The sequence below is a fragment of the Pan troglodytes genome, chromosome 1 (genome assembly GCF_028858775.2).
Source record: "Pan troglodytes isolate AG18354 chromosome 1, NHGRI_mPanTro3-v2.0_pri, whole genome shotgun sequence".
In the NCBI taxonomy this organism is placed as follows: Eukaryota; Metazoa; Chordata; class Mammalia; order Primates; family Hominidae; genus Pan; species Pan troglodytes.
The window spans coordinates 154,949,156-154,969,343 of record NC_072398.2 but is presented as its reverse complement, the minus strand read 5'-3'; the positions used below and the strand labels follow the sequence as shown (position 1 = coordinate 154,969,343).

Here is a 20,188-nt window from a genome sequence, read left to right as displayed (position 1 = left end):
TTCTCATTGTTCAACTCCCACTTATAAGTGAGAATATGCGGTGTTTGGTTTTCTGTTTCTGTGTTAGTTTGCTGAGAATGATGGTTTCCAGCTTCATCCATGTCCCTCCAAAGGACATGAACTCATCCTTTTTAATGGCTGCATAGTATTCCATGGTGTATATGTGCCACATTTTCTTAATCCAGTCTATCATTGATGGGCATTTTGGTTGGTTCCAAGTCTTAGCTATTGTGAGCAGTGCTGCAATAAACATATGTGTGCATGTGTCTTTATAGCAGCATGATTTATAATCCTTTGGTTATATATCCAGTAATGGGATTGCTGGGTCAAATGGTATTTCTGGTTCTAGATTCTTGAGGAATTGTCATACTTCTACAATGGTTGAACTAATTTACACTCCCACCAACAGTGTAAAAGTGCTTCTATTTCTCCACATCCTCTCCAGCACCTGTTGTTTCCTGACTTTTCAATGATCGCCGTTCTAACTGGCGTGAGATGGTATCTCATTGTGGTTTTGATTTGCATTTCTCTAATGACCAGTGATGATGAGTTTTTTTTCATATGTTTGTTGCCTGCATAAATGTCTTCTTTTGAGAAGTTTCTGTTCATGTCCTTTGCCCACATTTTGATGGGGTTGTTGGGTTTTTTTTTTCTTGTAAACTTGTTTAAATTATTTGTAGATTCTGGATATTATCCCTTTGTCAGATGGATAGATTGCAAAAATTTTCTCCCATTCTGTAGGTTGCCTGTTCACTCTGATGATAGTTTCTTTTGCTGTGCAGGAGCTCTTTAGTTTAATTAGATCCCATTTGTGAATTTTGGCTTTTGTTGCCATTGCTTTTGGTGTTTTAGTCCTGAAGTCTTTGTGCATGTCCTGAATGGTATTGCTTAGGTTTTATTTAGGGTTCTTAGGTTTTAGGTCTTATGTTTAAGTCTTTAATCCATCTTGAGTTAATTTTTGTATAAGGTATAAGGAAGGGGTCCGGCTTCAGTTTTCTGCATATGGCTAGCCAGTTTTCCCAATACTATTTATTAAATAGGGAATCCTGTACCCATTGCTTGTTTTTGTCAGGTTTGTCAAAGATCAGATGGTTGTAGATGTGTGGTGTTATTTCTGAGGCCTCTATTCTGTTCCATCGGTCTATATAGCTGTTTTGGTTACTATAGCCTTGTAGTATGGTTTGAAGTCAGGTAGCATAATGCCTCCAGCTTTGTTCTTTTTGGTTAGGATTGTCTTGGCTGTACAGGCTCTTTTTTGGTACCATATGAAGTTTAAAGTAGTTTTTTCTAATTCTTTGAAGGAAGTCAGTGCCCAAAGTAACTTACTGATTCAATGCTATCCCTATCAAGCTACCATTGTTATCACTAACTCTTACTGAAATCCTATAAGGTTGTCCCATCTACAGATGGAAAACTGTGGCTTAGTTTAGAAAGATTATCTTGCTGAAGACCATAGATCTAGTAAAAGTTTGGAGATTTAAAGCCAGGTGTGTTTGATTTAGGTTCTTTTCATGACACCACATGATCTTTGGAGGATGATGTCATAGAGAGCCACTTGCTATGACAGAGAGGAATCAACTAGAAGTTTACATATTCTCTTATTGGGTGCTTAGCATATGCCAGGCTTTGTGCCAAGCACCTAAGCTACAGCAATTGTGGACCAACAAATCTTTCCCTCAAAAACCTACTGTCTAGTCCTTCTGACACTGAAATCAAAGCTGCTTTTAGCCCACTGCCTATGAGAACATTTCTGACATATCTATTTATTTTGACTAAAAATGGTGCATAATCAGGCCATATTTCTGAAAATGTTAATTAGGAAAGCAATTTTCTGTTTTCATTAAGGACAAGTGTCTTGGGTGAGGAGAGGGAAGAATAAAAGTTAATATTTGGTGAAACACTGGGCCACACTAACCATCACATTAACCACGGGAAGAAAGTCAGCTTTGGGGTTTTAAGTGTTTAGAGGTCTCTTATTAAAAAAAAAAAGTTTATTTGAAGTTGCTATGGTTACATTTTATTCATAAAGTTAAAACAACTGAAAAAGTGGCCTAGAGAAATAATAATAAAGTCATGAGCCAACATTTGCCAAGTGCTCGCTGCATGCTCGGCACCATAACCCATGCCTACATGTGTCATTTAATGTAATCCTCACGACAACCCCAGCAGATAGCCTTATAATTCTCATTTTACAGAGCAGAGTAAGGCACAGACAAGTACAGTTAACATGCCCAAGGTCCAACAGAAGAATGGGAATTTGAACCTAGGTAGTTTATGATCCAGGTTGATTAAATTCATTTAACAGTTGCTCATTTGTCCCTTTATTTTGCTCATCTAAACACAGTATAGCACTCATTTCACTTAATTCAACAGAGAGTTTTGCTTCAAGCCTTCTAAAGTGTCATAATTACTCATTGTTATCACAAAACATGTATTTAGCACCAACCACATGCCAGGCCTCATACTAGCTGACCAATATACACAGTGTTTGGCAAAAGCTAAGGTAATGTTTATCTTTTAGGTTTGTGTTTTATGTAAGTCCCTACAATGTTATATCTTCTCATAATCTTTCTGCAGAAAATTACAAGCTGGCTGCAGAATAGCAATGAGTTATTCTTTTCTATTCTTTTGTGTAAGACATAATTCAGGTTATGGAAAGGTCTGATTTCATAAACCTATGATTAGGTGAGGTAACATACAAACATGTAGATTCATTCAGGGTCTGGTTTTTACAGCTTTCTGAAGTCCATATGAGAACTCCAGTGTGTCTTCCTTTAAAAAATATATACCTTGTTTTTGGAAGATGATCTAGGGGATAAGGTAAGATTGAGGTCACAGGAAACAAGGGTCCATGAAAATTCAGTGCAAGGCATTAGTTATTGTGGTTGTTAGCAGTCAGAGAGTGGTTAAGTGATGACCGTTGCAGCATCCTTCCTCTGGCAGCAGCAGGAGCTGGGTGATGCTGAGCTGCCTGTTTCCAGGCCACTCACTGTGGCTTTGATGTGCTGTGTCTGCACCTCATTCCCTAGTTCTGTTCTCCAGCATTTCATTGTCAGCCACGGCCAGGGTATCCCGCTGCCTCTCACTTCCATCACACAGCCAGCCCCAGGCAGACTGTTTTTAAAAACATAAGCCAGTCTTGCTTCTCTGCAGATGGAATGTTTTACGTGAGAAATAATCCAGCTGAGTGTTTGCTCCACAGTTTGAATAAGAATGAACTGGCCAGTGGCTTAGTAGGGATTCAGGTCAGGAATGTGTTCTGCTGTCAGAAGGGAAAGTTAATGGTGGAAATTTGTAAACTGCTGTTGTTGGGTTGACATAATATGTATGGTCTAGTAGGATTAGAAGTTGATTCTAGAGTTAGACACAGGTTGAAGTCCTGGTGTTGCTTTTCAGTAGCCACCCCTTGTGAGCCTCAGTTTTCCTTCCAAGAAACTGAGGTGAAACTTGATGCAAGAAGTGAAGAGAGAATGCAGGTACAGTGTTTAACATATTGCCCGACAAATGCTCAGTTAATGCTGTCTGTTTTTTTTTTTTTTTTTTTTTTGGTCATTTTGGTCTTTATTTTATGGTAAAGGGAAAGCAACCCACTGTTTTTAAATCTTCCGCAAAAGCATGGTTACCAACGGCCTAGAAAATGACAAATAGTGTTAACTCCTTCATATCAATACCCTTTCCACTAATATTGTTTCAAGTGGAGCCAGTATGATTATGCTTTGATTTGCTAGCATGATTAAGCATATAACAGTGTAAGAGTCAACTAACTGATGACTTTATCAGGGAAGCCTCCATTCTTATTTTAAATTTCCTATCTTCTTTTTTTATTTTTTTGAGACAATATCTCACTCTGTCACCCAGACTGGAGTGTAGTGGCTATCGTAGCTCACTGCAGCTTCAGCCTCCTGGGCTCAAGCATCCTCCCATCTCAGCCTCCCAAATACCTGGTACTCAGGCATGCACCACCATGCCTGGCTAATTTTTAAAAAATTTCTTGTAGAGACAGGGTCTCACTATGTTTCCCAGGCTGGTCTCAAACTCCAGGGCTCAAGCAATCCTCTTGCCTCGACCTCCCAAAGTGCTGGGATGATAGGCATGAGCCACTGCACTTGGACTGTCTTTGTAATTTTATCAGATTTACTTTAAATGCTTTGTCATTTTAGTGTCAGAAACATGTGCATTCATGCTTATTTTACTCTCTTGGTGTAATTTTCTTATATACAGCCCCTCTTTAGCCCTAACAGTACTTTCTGATTAAGTTTTCTTTTGTCTAGAATTAATATTGAAGCGTCAGTTTTCTTTTCTGTGCAATGGAATAAACTAGTGATACACATAACATGGATGAATCTCAAAAAACATTAAGCAGAGTGAAGGAAGCCAGACACAAAGATTACATGCAGTCTAAAAGCGTTTTTTAAAAGACTCTTGAAAAAATAAATCTAATTTATAGTGACAGAAAGCAGATCAGTGGTTACTTGGGGCCAAGGGTGGGGTGGGGAAATTGACTGGGGAAGGAATAAAGGAAACCTTTCGTGGTGACAGAAATGTTCTGTATCTTGATTGTGGTGGTAGTTACAAGAGTGCGATCAAACAGTGTTCTTAAAATGGCTATACTTTATTGTATATAAAGCATGTTGCAGTAAAGTTAAATAACAAAATTCTGATCGGATGGTTTCTGTCTTTTTTACAACATGGGTTTATTTAGCCTTAATTATTAACAACAGTTGCATACTCAAAGATTTCTAGATTGATAGCTATTTTCCCTCAACATTTAAAATACATTATTCTATTATCTACCTATTGTTGCTGAGAAGACAGTCAGTTCCATTGTTACCGTGTCTTATTTTCTTCTCCCCGGAGCTTTGTTTACTTCTTGTTTTGGATGTTGTGCATTTTCAGTAAGATGTGTCTTGTTGTGTATTTGTATTTTTATTTATTTTGCTTAAATTTTGCTATGATTTATTACTAAATATAATGACTTCTTTCTTTAATTGTGGAAAGCTTTCAGCCACTCTCTTCGGATATTGGTTCTCCAACCTCTCCATTCCTTCCTTTAGGAATTCCTATTAGATGTATGAATTAGACTCTTATTTTAACCTTTTAGTATCTTAATATCCCTTAGCTATTTCATGTTTTTAATATCTCTTTTATTTGTGCTGCACTTGTGCTAAAATAATTTCCCTAGGTCTATCTTACATTTCGTTAATTCTTTGTCACCTGTGTTGGGATTTCTATTTCAATGAGTATATTTTTTGTCACTATGATTTCAATTTCATACTTTTCAAGCATGCCTATGTGTTTTTTAATATTTTCTACCTTTAGCTCTTTGGACATGTTAATCATGTTTATGTCTAAATCTCTTTCATTTTCTTCCATTATTCCAGGTCATGGTGTGCCAGTTCTGCTCTCTGCTGTATTTGTGTCCTGTTTCCTTATGTCGTTTGTAATTTTTGATCACAAGCACATTTTCAACAAGGTTTGTTTACCATGGGACCCCCATGAGGCCTGAACTACAGAAGTGGTTTGGGGTTTGCCTCTGCCAGGTCCCTGGAGGTTTCATTGGCCCTAGATTAATTTTTATGTTAAACTTCTGTGGTAAATTGTGTTTCTGGAGAAGACCACGACAATAGACCCTCTCCCAATAGCTCTTTTGTAATGTGATCTTGCCACTCCTCCATCAAGAGGTGGAGTTTATGATCCCTTCCCCTGATTCTGAGCTGCCTGTGACTGACTTTGATTGACAGAATGCGGCAGAAATGACACTGCATCACTTCCAAGACTGGCCTTATGAGACTCCCAACTTTTGCTTTCACTACTTGGAGAGCTCCCTTTTGGAGGCCAGTCATCGTGTTAGAAGCATAACTAACTGGAGACCACTATGTGGTGGAGAAGCTCATGCTGTCTACATATAGAGGGAAATGGCATATCAATGAATTAAACATGAAAGTGAAGATTTCTTGGCCCTCTCCATCTTACTCAGCTCATTGGAGCCACCAGCTGAAAGCAAGGGAGTGAATGAGCCCAGTCCCGAGTGGAGCAGAAGGAGCCCAACCAGCGAAGCCCAGCCTGAATTCCTGACTAACAGGTGATGAGCAAGTAGTTTGAATCCACCACCTAGCCTTGAGATTCCGATTCTTGCAGTCGATCCTTTTCCACTCATTGTGTAGGCAGTTGGGAACATGTCTTCTCATTCCATTACTCTAGTGGGGGAAACTTTTCAAGTGTTTCACTGGGGCCCTTTCCAGTCAGATTAGTTTACTGCAATGACTAGAAATGCATCTTCACTCATGATGGCCCAGGTTAATTCTTGACCCCTCTGGCACAACTGTCTCTCATCATCATAAAGAAGCATAACATATATAACTATTCCCTCTCTTATGCCACCCCTCTCCTCACAAACATGTAGTGGTTTCCAATTTTCTATGAAATAAAACTCTTGTTTTTCAGTTCCAGATATTTTTATCTAATGAAAGGCCCAAATTTCTTATTTATGTATCTATTTATTTATTTATAAGAGATGGGATCTCACTATGTTGCCCATCTGGTCTTGAACTCTTGGCCTCCAGTGATCCTCCCACCTTGGCCTCCTAAAATGTTGGAATTATAGGTGTGAGCCATCGCATCCAACAAAATCCCCACTTTTCTTATCTCACTGGTCTACATATCTGTTTCTCAGTCAACCTGAACTATCTCTTCTTCCTCTATGTACCCCACTCCATATCCTGTCTCCATAATTTTACTCTCATTATTCTCTTTGCATGAGATACCCAAAACTCTGGTGTTCACATGTAGATAGATCTAACCTATCTTTCAAACTCCACTAAATCACCTCCTCCACTATAAAGCCTTTTTTGGTAACCCAAGCTGTAATGTCTCCCTCCTTTGAAGCCCAGTAATATTTTTTACCTGTCAATGTCTTATGATTTCTACCTTCTCAGATTTTTAAAGCATAGTAGTTTAGAATAGAAGTTGACAAATTACAGTCCAAATTACTGACCAAATCCAGCCCACTATCTGTTTAGGAGAAATAAAGTTTTATTGGAACACAGTCACACTCATTCATTAAGATACTGTCTATGGTTACTTTTGCACTACAATGGCAGAGTTGATTCTTTGTAAGGGAGACCAGCAAAGCTTAAAATATTTGTTGTCTGGCCTTTTACAGAAAAAAGATTGCTGATCCTTGATTTAGAGCATGAAAATTGGATTTTGTATTACACCTTTATATATATATATATATATATTTTTTTTTTACTGTAAGTTCTGGGATACATGTGCAGAATGTGCGGGTTTGTTACATAGGTATACATGTGCCATGGTGGTTTGCTGCATCTATCAACCCGTCATCCAGGTTTTAAGTTCTGCATGTATGTATTTGTCCTGATGCTCTCCCTCCCCTTGCTTCCCACCCTGCGACAGGCCCCAGTGTGTGATGTTCCCCTCCCTGTGTCCATGTGTTCTCGTTGTTCAACTCCCACTTATGAGTAAGAACATGCAGTGTTTGGTTTTCTGTTCCTGTGTTAGTTTGCTGAGAATGATGGCTTCCAGCTTCATCCGTGTCCTTGCAAAGGACATGAACTCATTGTTTTTTATGGCTGCATAGTATTCCACGGTGTATATGTGCCACATTTTCTTTATCCAGTCTAACATTGATGGGCATTTGGGTTGGTTCCAAGTCTTTGCTATTGTAAATAGTGCTGCAATTAACATATGTGTGCATGTGTCTTTATAGTAGAATGATTTATAATCCTTTGGGTATATACCCAGTAATGTTACCCCTTGATATGTACCAGCTGTATGATTCACAGCTTGCTGTGAAGGCCAAGTGACAGAATATGAATGCACTCTTTTGGAATCTATAAAGTATAAATGTAGAGTGTTACTATTGCTATTACTTTTGCCTAACTCAAAGTGTGTTATGGTTTGCCTCTAACTGAGTAAACAGTTCTTAAAAGGAAATGGAAAGAAAGTAGAAACAGGATGGTGTCAGTGAGATACCACCTTATTCCTGCAAGAATAACCATTATCAAAAAATAAAAATAATAATAGATGTTGGCAGGGATGTGATGAAAAGGAAATGCTTTTAGACTGCTGTGGGAACGTAAACTAGTACAACCACGGTGGAAAACAGTGTGGGGATTCCTTAAAGAACTACAAGTAAAACTACCATTTGATCCAGCAATCCCACTACTGGGTATCTACCCAGAGGAAAATAAGTTATTATACAAAAAAGATACTTGCATACGAATGTCTATAGCAGCACAATTTGCAATTGCAAAAATATGGAACCAGCCCAAATGCCCATCAATCAATGAGTGGATAAAGAAATTGTTTTATATATATATAAATATATATATATATGCACACACACGCACAAATACACACACCCACATATATATATACACACACACACACACCATAGAATACTACTCAGCCATAAAAAAAAATAATGGCATTCACAGCAACTTGGAATGGAACTGGAGACCATTATTCGAAGTGAAGTAACTCAAGGATGGAAAACCAAACATCATATGTTCTCACTCACAAGTGGGAGTTAAGCCATGAGGATGCAAAGGCATACAAATGATACAATGGGCTTTGGGGACTCGGAGAAAAGGGTGGGAGGGGGTAAGGATAAAAGACTACACACTGAGCACAGTATACACTGCTTGGGTGTTGGGTGCACCAAAATCTCAGAAATCACCACTAAGGAACTCATTCATGTGACCAAACACCACCTGTTCCCCAAAAAACCTATATAAATAAAAAAGAAAAAGAAACAGGGTGGTGCTATGTTGGGTATTATTGCATTCTTTCTATAACAGTGTATAGATATGTGTGCACAAGCAACGTGATCTAGATAGAAGCTTCAGTAAGCAGAGACCTATATTAAACTTAGAGAAACAGAAAAATTTTCCCTTGTAAGCTCTGATGTGGAACAATGTGGCCACAGTATAGACACAGGTTAGTGTGTACCAGCACATCTTTGGTACACATCTTTGCTGTGTAAAATGTCCACCTGAAGATGAGATTTCAAAAGTGAAGAAGTTGACATTGTCCTTTCTATCTTGAAATAATCTCTCAGCTTTTGTGTGTTTGTAGAGGCAGATTTTTGAACATGGAATGTCAAAGATGATTTCTCAGTGTGGATAAAATAAATGAGAGGCCATTGTTAACAAAAAATGAGGCCAACTCCACACTGACAGCTCAGAGATGGTGGTTAAGAAAGCCCTGTTTCTAACCAAATCCCACAGCCAGTAGTAGTTTAAAAGAAGTAATGTATGTCCCATCAGGAAATTTTGCTTCTACATCTCTTCTGGGATGTTATTAAATTTTCTTCTAGGAAGGAGACCAGTAAGCTACAAATTGTTTTCTCTACTGTTTGTGCAGTGAAAGCAGCGGGTGGGAGGGGAGTGTTTAAGGAGTCTGGCATTCTGTGGGGCATCAGGGCCTCTTTAATTAGAGGAAAGCTGTCAGGGAAGATGGACAGTGTTCCCTTTGTTAGGGCAACACAGTGTCATTCAAAATCATATTTGTTTTTAAACTCGGTGTATTTGCACACAACCACAATGAGATACACAGTTTAGATGATGCATGAGAATTTTGATAGGAAATGTTTTCTTTCAAAAATAAAACAAATAGTGACAGGCTTTTGAAAACCAAGAGTTGCAATGAGAGTGCTGTAAAAAGTTCACTCTAACTTTGAAATTTGCTGGTAAATGGGTTATATCAGCTTGAGGGGAACTATAACACACATGGATACTTTGAATATGAAAATGGAATAAAAACTGTTCTGTCAGTAGAAGTAAATTTTACAACACTGAACCCTTTGTTGCTTTTTTTCTTTCTTAGGCATCTTCAACTCTAAGTAAATTCATGCAACAATAAAATGATATAAATTGTTAAAACTTTTCAATTTCTAGGACTTTCGTTGACTTGGGCAAGATTAAGAGGAGAGGTTAGTGTCTGCATATCTTAGTGATGATATTCACATCATCCAGGAAATTTTATTTTCTAGAACAAATTGACTATTATGGCTAATCAATAGTGTACTTATACCTTAATGAAGCGTTTCCTTTAAGAGAAGTGACCTAGGGTGGAACCTGTTGTTGACATTTGTCCCAGGTCACTGGTATATAAAATGCCCTGTGTTGTGCTTACTTTTTTATGTTGTTTTATTATAAGCAATCCTGGATTGTCCGATAGGCAAGCTACACATTCCAAAAGTATCAATAAAATAGGAGCATGAAAAAAGAAACAACTAGGGTTGCTCAAGAAATTGATATATAAACATCAAAGTAATTTTCATGAAAGACAAAAATGAGACTCTATTGGACTTTGTTATAGCTGCTAGTCAGGCACCACATAATGATGTTTTGATCAATGATAGGCCACATATACAACAGTGGCTCCGTAAGATTATAATGGAGCTGCACTGTATAGGTGTATCATTTTTCCTTTATACCATATTTTTACTGTAGTTTTCTATGTTTAAATACCCAAATACTTACAATTGTATTACAACTGCTTACAGTATTCGATAGAGTAACATTCTGTAGGGGTTTGTGGCTAGGAGCAGTAAGCTGTATCATGAGCCTAGATGTGTAGTGGGCTATACCATCTATGTTTGTGCAAGTACACTTTATGATGTTTGCACAATCATGAAATTACCTAATGATGAATTTCTCAGAACATATCCCTGTCGGTAATGACTATATGAATTTTAGCAAGGTTTCTATGCTAAATCATACATTGGGGGAGGGAACACCACAAAATTTTCAATGCTTAGGCCTTTAAAAGTCATAATCAGGCCTGATTACATGTCACATCATAATTTTGTTGTATCATAGTAGGCTTTTTAGAGAAAATCAAAGAAAGAAAAGACACAGCCCCACAGACTCCACAAGGAGCCTACACAAGCATAAGAAATATACCCAGGAAACAATTAGAAACCTAATCAGTTTATAATTTAGTTATAATTGTGTTTGTTTGATGTTTTATTTGGTTTGACTATGTTGTTAACTCTCATGTTGACAGAGTACTTTATTAAATTGTCAAATACCCATTTGTTTGAAATATGGGTAATTTGCAGTTACTGATTACATGCTGTGAGACATGACCCACCACACTGCAGGTAGATGATCAGAGAGTATCTCTCCATAGTTGAAGTTTGCCCAGCTATAGCCCAATAGACTAATGACTGTGGAAGTGAGCTGCATGGAACTCAACTAACTGGAGCCTTCAAATAATTGGATTTTTTCCTCTTGTACTATTTTTTCTGTTTAAAAAAGAAGCAATGCCATGACAATAACCCAGATAAATTTTTTTAAAGTGGGTTCCTAATTGTGGTTCTGGAGCAGTACATATTAAGCCCAATTTCCTGGCCCGCTTCCATCTACAGTTCTGCTTAGTGAAAACTATTATTGCTAAGGATGATGCTGGAAAACCCCAACTTTTAAAGAAGTATTACTTTTGTTTGCAATATTGAAATAAAGTAGACAAACAGATTCAGAAACATTTTTTAACCGTAAGAATTGAGGCAGAAATTTTCTATGTAACTCTAGTTCATTTTACTGAAACCACAGTTTTATTTATTTAGCTCTACTTCTATCATTGAGGTAATTAAGTTATAATTGTGCCTGGCCTGACATCTTTCTTAGAATATCCAAGGATGGCAGCATTTCGAAGTAGGCCTACCAAAGACATTCATCCACAAAGCCATGTACGTGCCCAAAAAGTGTTTTCCCGGGGGAAATCTCTATTCCCTCTTTGGAAAATTTCATTGAGTTGAAATAACCTTGAGGCCAAATTGCTGGTCTAAGGAAAAATTATAAAGTGTGTGGAGAGAGCCCAACATCTGGTGAGGACCTACTATTTGCCTATTGTTTTATCTACATTACTTCATTTAATTCTGTAAACCAAAAAGTATCCGAGACACATCTCAATCAATTTAAAAGTTTATTTTGCCAAGGCTAAGGACATGCCCATGACACAGCCTCGGGAGGTCCTGATGACATGTGCCCAGGGCGGTTGGGCTACAGCTTGATTTTACACATTTTAGGGAGACATAAGAAATCAATCAGTACATATAAGATGTAAATTGATTCAGTCCAGAAAGGTGGGACAACTCGAAAGACGGCGGTGGGCTCCAGGTCATAGATTGATTCGAAGATTTTCCAAATGCCAACTGATTAAAAGAGTTCATCTAAAGATCTGGAATCCATAGAAAGGAGTGTCTGGGTTAAGATAAGCGGTTGTGGAGACCTAGGTTCTTTTTTTTTTTTTTTTTTTTTTTTTTTTTTGTTTGAGATAGAGTCTCGCTCTGTCGCCCAGGCTGGAGTGCAGTGGCGCGATCTCGGCTCACTGCAAGCTCCGCCTCCCGGGTTCACGCCATTCTCCTGCCTCAGCCTCCCGAGTAGCTGGGACTACAGGTGCCCACCACGCCCCGCTAATTCTTTGTATTTTTAGTAGAGACGGTGTTTCACCATGTTAGCCGGGATGGTCTTGATCTCCTGATCTTGTGATCCGCCCATCTCGGCCTCCCAAAGTGCTGGGATTACAGGCGTAAGCCACCACGCCTGGTGGACCTAGGTTCTTATTATATAGATAAAGCTTCCTGGTAGCAGGCTTCAGAGAGAATAGATTGTGTAAGTGTTTCTTATCAGACTTAAAAAGATGCCAGACTCAAGTAATTCTCTCCTGGATGGAGGAAAAGACCTGGAAAGGGAAAGGAGTTCTCTACAGAATGTAGACTTTCCCCATAACAGACAGCTTTGCAGGGCATTTCAAAACATGTCAAAGAGGCTGGGCACGGTGGCTCACGCCTGTAGTTCCAGCACTTTGGGAGGCTGAGGCGGGCAGATCAACTGAGGTCAGGAGTTCTAGACTGAGCAACATGGTGAAACCCTATCTCTACTAAAAATACAAAATTTAGCTGGGTGTGGTGGTGCATGCCTGTAGTCCCAGCTACTCAGGAGGCCGAGGCAGAAGAATCGCTTGAACCTGGGAGGTGGAGGTTGTAGTGAGCCTAGTTTGAGCCACTGCAATGCAGCCTGGGTGACAGAGCGAGACTCCATCTCAAGAACAAACAAACAAAATATGTCAAAGAAATATATTTTAGGATAAAATACTTGGACTTCTTTCAAGGCCTGCTATCTGTCATGTGATGCTATATTAAAGTCAGGCTGGAATTTACTGTCATTGCTACAAGACGTCTGAAGATCTCTGTTTTGGTGTTAATGCTGGTCAGCTATGCCTGGATCCCAAAGGGAGGAGGGTATAATGAGGCATGTCCAGCTCCCTCTTCCCATCATGGCCTGCACTAGTTTTTCAGGTTAATTAAGAAAGCCTTTGGCTAAGAGGAGGGGTGTATTCAATTGGTCGGTCGGGGGGGGCGCTTAGAATTTTATTTTAGGCTTACATTCCTCACAAAACTTCTAGGTATATTTGCATTCTTATTATCTTCATTTTTCTAGATAAGAAAGCTGCAGCTGTATTTTTCCAAAAATATTTAACCTGTGTCGAATCATGAATAAATAATCAGGCAAATCAAATTTGAGGAACATTCTGCAAAACAACTTTTCAAAACAACTGTTAAAAACAACTCTTCAACACTGTCAATGTCTTGAAAGGCAAAATAGGAGAACTATTCTAGATTAAAAGAGATGAAAGACAAATGATAAATCAAAAGCAATACGTGATCCCTGTTGTCTTCCTGACTGAAATCAACAATCAGGAACATTGTTGGTACAAAAGGGAATTTTAAAACATGGTCTTAAATGTGATAATGATGTGTAGTTGTGTAAGAGAGTATTCTTGATATTATAAGCGACATGCTAAAGTCTTTAAAAGTGAAGTGTCTTAATGTCTGCAACTTACTATCAAATGTTGCAGGGGTGTGTGTGTATGCACACACATGGAGAGAGAGAGAAAGAGAGACAGAGGGGAAAAGCAAATGTGGCAAAATGTTAACAAATGTTGAATTAGCTAGGCACAGTGGTTTGAGCCTGTAGTCCCACCTACTCAGGAGGCTGAGGCGGGAGAATTTCCTGAGCCCAGGAGTTCAAGGCTACATGAACTGTAATTGTGTCACTAAACTTCAGCCTGGGCAACATAGACAGACTATCTCTTAAAAAAATAAAAAAGGTAAAACAAATTGATGAATCTCTGTAACGTGTATATAGGGTGTTCTTTGTATTGTTCGATTTTTCTTCAGGCTTGAAATTTCTCCAAATAAAAAGTTGGGGAAATCCGAAAGGATGCTGAGTTGCAGAGAGGTAAAATAATGATAGCAAAGTTGAGATTCAAACCGAGGTGTTTCTGCTTTAGCTTTGGTTCCAACTCCCTGCACATAAGTTACCGCTCATCTGGCTGGGAAAATGAGAGGTCACTCTTGAAAAATTGGCTCACAATACAAAGAAGTATATCCCACCTCACAAATGAGTCAGAGGTACAGTAAAGACTGTAGGAGTTTGGAAGAGGAGTCGATGCTGCCATGCCCTAAGGCCAGGAACTGCATCTCTTTCTTCAGGGCTCTATGTCCAGGTTCTTGCAAACAGTAGGCACTCAAATAAATTTATTGAATAAGTACTTCTTGTTAGTATTGGCCATCCTATGGATTGTGACTTTTGAATTAGACACTTAAAGATGAGTTGGATTTTGATTACTGAAAAGAAGGGAAGACTATCCAGGTAAATAAATGGCATGCGAAAAACAATGCAGGGCAGGGAAGAAAAGTGGGGAGTGAGGGGTGGGGGAAAAGCTGGATAAACTGATAAAATTATTTAATAGCTTATCCTTAGGTCTCATCACTTGCACAGACTGGATGATGGTTTTAGAGATATATTATTTTGTGTTCTTTTTCTTCTTCTTCAACATATTGTTCTTACTGCTTCCCCTGCCCCACACCCATTTTGGATTAGGAGAAGGAATATTGCTTATTGCAAGGGTCAGCCTGGGTTTTAGCCTTAAAACGTCCCAAAGAAAAATATCTGGGCACATTCACTCTGAGGTGCAGAGCTAGAAGAAAGCTTTTCAGGATGCCAAGAGTATTTCATTTGACAGCACGTATTCGCTTTCATTCAAGATGAACCCTTAGCTAAATCTCGTTATTTTGCTATTTCTCATCCATGAAGAAGCCACTTGAGGTGCCCAAAGAACCCTAGCATGCCAACTGTTAGCATGGCTGGTGCGTGAGATCGCCAGCACTATGTACTCTGCAGAAATGTCATCTCAAATGCATCATTTTGCTAAGTAAGTGCCCCTGCTCAGTGCCAACACTAGTTTGTCTTCTGAATAGGCATGCTTCCTAGAAATTACCCTTTAGCTGATCCCACAGCACAACACACGTTACATGTTTAGTGATGTCACTCCCATTCCCTGGTTGCAGACAAGAGATGCCAGAGAAGAGGAGGAAGTTTAGCATTGAGGGAAATAGAAAGTCTCTCATCAGAGGCTCAATGCCAGACACACACATTTCAGGGCTCAGCACACTGAACATGCAGACATACATGGAATCCACAGTGAGAGTATGGAGAATCCAAGTGGAATGTGGGACCAGAAAGAGGCGGGAAGATCAGAGTTATGTGTAATAAAAGAGCTTTAATAAGTTGCAAGAAAAATTTCGGGTTTCACGTAAAGGAGGATTTTGAAAAGATTAGAACTATTGGAGCTGGGGAATTCCTATAGAATGTTGTGAAATTCCTTCTTTAACTACTATGGATTCCTTTCTGAGATGGATTGAGTTTGTACTGTCTTGTTTGAAACACATGGTTAATTCAGAAGTCTACTTAAGACACTATTAACATTTATGCAGTAGCCAGATATGTGTGACTGCTTCATATAATTAAAGAATAGTTTTGCCAAAAAAAAAAAGGTACCACTATATTAACTTTCTTTGGTTTTCCCTAGACTTAACAGGTGGATTTTTGGGTTTGCTGAAGAAGAAAAAGAAGGAGAAGGAGAAGGAGAAGAAGAAGAGAAGTGTGATTAACAAGAAAAAAACTTATTTGGGGTCTATGAACACCTTGAATATTTAACAGAATATCAGCTACTCATCTGTAACCATTCACTACATAGCTAAACTTTTAGTAATAATGTAGGTATTCTCTGGCCAAGAGAAAGATAGGATGTGTGTGTGTGTGTGTGTGTGTGTGTGTGTATGTGTGTGTTTAACAGAAGAAAATGGAAAGAAAATAAAATAAAGGATATTTTGGAGTCAGTGAGTAAATATTTACTTTTAGAGTATAGCATGTTTTAATGGAATATGATGTGTAGGACTGGAGGAGAAATAACAAATATATTTACTTATAATTACTTATTATTTTTACAAACTCTACTTACTAAAAATTATTTGAGACGGCTCATATTTATCCAACAAACACTGCTGAACACCTCATATATCCTTTGCCTAAATTTGTTGAGAGTAGGTACAGAGCACCACATGAGTCAGAATTCATAATGGCATGTACAAGGAATGTGATCACTAGTAGGAGAAATTCTCTATGGACTTCCTAAGTTTCTGTATGTCTTGTGATAAGAGGTAGAGAATGCCTTTGTTATAGATTATCTTTTCAAGGATATTTGCATTATTGACTAGCCTTGGGGGAGAAAAAGGGAGAGACATAAAGACGGAAAGAATATTTCCCTCAAGAGCAATAGGCCAGCATGCTTACTGCCTATTATAAAGTATTTGAGTTCCCTAAGCTCAGGATTTTTTCCTTTTAAACAAAACCCACAGTGGCTTGGTTTCCTTCAAGTTACCATGTGGGAACTGGGGCTTGGGGAATGGGTGCAATTGCTGTAATAAGTAGTCCCATAACTGTAAGTAATAAATAGTTCTACATCTCTGGCCCAGGGGTCTTGTAGCTTCATCCAACAGCCGTAAAAATGTGTAAGTAATTTCTTAGTTTGTATGCGGGGTAAACTTCCAGACCCTTAACAAATTTTGTTATTTGCTTTGAGTATTTGCATTTTATTCAGACAAATACTTGAGCCAAACTTGTACTTTCTCAAGGAAAAATATACCCTATCATATTTAATTTTCTTGTTAAATTTAAACTCAAAAACCTCCCCAGGGGAAAATGAGTAAAGGATGTTGTAAAAGAAAGAAGAGTCAAAATGGAATGATGAGAGTACCAAAAATAGGCTGGGTTTAGTGGCTCATGCCTGTAATCTGAGCACTTTGGGAGACCACGGTGGAAGAGTCGCTTGAGGCCAGGAGTTCAAGACCAGCATAAGCAACATAGCAAGACCCCATCTCTATTAAAAAAAAAAAAAAAAGTAAACAAATAGACAAACAAAAAATACCAAAAATAATGAAAAACCAAAAAACCAGGTCAAGAAAAGAGTAGGGCATAAGCATTAAACTTTTAAAAATGTCTTAAGACAAATGTTGTTTAAAAATATTTTAAATTCATCCAATGGTTATGCTAATAGACATACTTTTGCTGAAAATATGGACAAGGGCTAGTTTATAGGGAGAGAGGTGGTTGACTATTCTTCACTAATTTTTAAATGGCAAAGTTTTATTACAGTTAAAGAATGGAAACAGACAGCTGTGGATAATTCATTTAAAATGTAAGCTGATGAAAGAAGGAGACAGACATTTTTCTAGTGTTCAAATTACGCGGTGCTTGTCCTAAATACTGCTGAATTCACCACTTGGAAGGGAAGACTAATCTTATTTGGAACGTGCCATTATTTAGTATGTAATTTCTTAATATCTCTTAATTACAAAGGTGTCAGTGAAAACCACAAACTCGGTTATTTAAATCTTTGATGCTTTTGAAAATACAGCTATCTTCATCTATTAGACAAAACAGATTTATTTATAAGATTCTATTAATTACATTTTAATAAAAATGAAGATGGAATAAAGTGGAACAAACTGAAAAAGAAATCATAGTGTTAGTGAATAATTTTTAACTACACTAAATATCAAATAAACACAATGCACCATGGCTGGTTAAAAAGTACTACATACAGTGATTTTTTTTAAAAATCATGATATAAAGAAGGTAGCTTCCACTTAGAAGAAAAGCATCACTGATTTCTCAATCAACTGAGAACACCCATAGGGATAATCACAGGCCACTCTTGTCATTAAACATGAACTCAAAATCCATCCAAATCAAGTAATCAGTCTGATGATTAAAAAGTAGAAAATGCCTTATAGAGAAATATAAAATGATCTGAGAATATCATATGTGATGAAGGAAGTAATAACACATCCAAAGTTTCTTACCCAAAACCTTTGAGCAGCATTCAGAATGGTAGGACAATCTGATTTTCAATTTCATACATTTATGGTTGCTAGCATCTTTCATCTGGAATTCTTAGTTATCTCTTCAGAGTTGAATGAATCAAATCAGATTAATCAGCATTAACTGAGCATGTAAGGTACTATATTTCCTTGCTAGGGGCACAAAAAGGTGAAGGCTGAAAAGAAAAAGAAGAAACCAGTAAGCTTCCAATCTATTAGGGAAGTAAGGCTAAAAATAATAATTAAAAAAGTAGATAACAGGTCAAGTGAACACTGGAAAAAACTTCCACCAGATAGGATGTGACTCATTGCCAAAAGAATTTTGCAAACAGTAATTGTTGGAATTCAAAGAGGAGAAACTACACTAGACTAGGGTGGTCTGAAAGGGCATCAAGAGCCAAATGGGATTTGATCTGGGATTGAAGGATGGTGAAATCTAGCTGAGTAAAGAATGCGAAGATCAAGACAGAGGTTGGCAAACTACTGCTTGTGGGCCAAATTGGGTCTGCAGATTGTTTTTCTATATCTGCAGAACCAAAAGTGGATTGTACATTTTTAAATAGTTAAAAAAACAAAGAATAATATTCCATAGCACTGAGAAGTACATGAAATATAAATTTTAGTGTCCATAAAAAAGTTTTATTGGAACACAGACACTGCCCATTGTTTATTTCTATGGCTGCTTTCATACTACAATGGCAGTGTTGAATAGTTGTGACAGAGACCAAATGGCTTGCAAAGCCTAATATTTACTTGGCTCTTTGCTGACAAAGCTTGCCAACTGTTGGTGTAAGAGAATAACATGCAATGATTAAGGAGACAATGTTGGCAGGCCTATAAATGTATCAAGAGGCCACTGAAAGTTTTGACTATAGGAGGAAGCCCATTCACAAACTGTTTCTGCTTCCTATACACATCACCTGGGCTTGCAAATGTTTGTTAAACCAACAAATGAGCCAGGATTTTCAGATTCCTAAATCACTTGTTGCTTTATATCTGTTGCTCTTGAAAAGAATGAATGGCTTTTCCACAGGGGACATTCCCCTTTACGTTTGTCTGTTCCACCTTCACACAGGTGTGCTGGGAGCAGCTTGATACATATTGACATTGTTGGGCACAATAACAATACCTTGTGTTTCAGGGGTTGTGTGAGAATGTATTCAGGTGACTTCTTTTTGGACCTTTTTTCTTTGCATTGGATGATGTTTTTCTTCTACCTTTTCTACAATAGTTCAGAAATAGATACAAACAGGAGGGTTCGGGGAGATTCCTGGAAGGGGATGGTATTGACACGAAGAATTAGCAAAAATCATAGCTCTCTCCAGAGGGTTTGTGAGGGCTAGACCATTAGAGAAAAAAAATGGTTCAGGCAAAATAAACTGCAGCAGAACCCCAACTGTTAGGCCCTCTCCCCTGGGTGTTCCCATCAATCCTGCATGGATGCATTTCAAATACCAACTTTCCATTCTAATCTTTTAGGGCAGCATGTAACCAGGCCTCACTGAGAGGAGAAATCCAAGAAGAGTGTAGAGAAACACACATGAGAGGAACCTCACAATAAAAAGGAAACAAACTCTGGGAAACATGGTTAAGAAATATCAGACTCAATTAATAATGGAGGCTTCAACAGCCTTGGAGAGATCCAATACAAACTAAATTCAAACTATATGCCAGTGCTTCTAGCCACATTTACTTTTTGTTTTGTTTTGTTTTGAGAAGAAGTCTAGCTCTGTCACTCAGGCTGGAGTGCAGGGGCACAATGTTGGCTCACTGCAATCTCTGCCTCCCAGGTTCAAGCAATTCTCTTGCCTCAGCCTCCCAAGTAGCTGAGACTACAGGTGTGCGCCACCACACCCGGCTAATTTTTATATTTTTAGTAGAGACGGGGCTTCACCATGTTGGCCAGGCTGGTCTTGAACTCCTGACCTC

General features: G+C 38.2%; 1 long non-coding RNA gene across 1 annotated transcript; it reads left to right on the top strand.

Moving 5' to 3' along the window:
• The first annotated feature begins 2,435 nt into the window (after positions 1 to 2,435).
• Positions 2,436 to 16,173, top strand: LOC134809007 (uncharacterized). Its single transcript, XR_010153477.1, has 3 exons — positions 2,436 to 2,503; positions 5,382 to 6,082; positions 15,907 to 16,173. It is a non-coding gene; the product is annotated as an uncharacterized LOC134809007 (long non-coding RNA).
• The last annotated feature ends 4,015 nt before the right edge of the window (positions 16,174 to 20,188 follow it).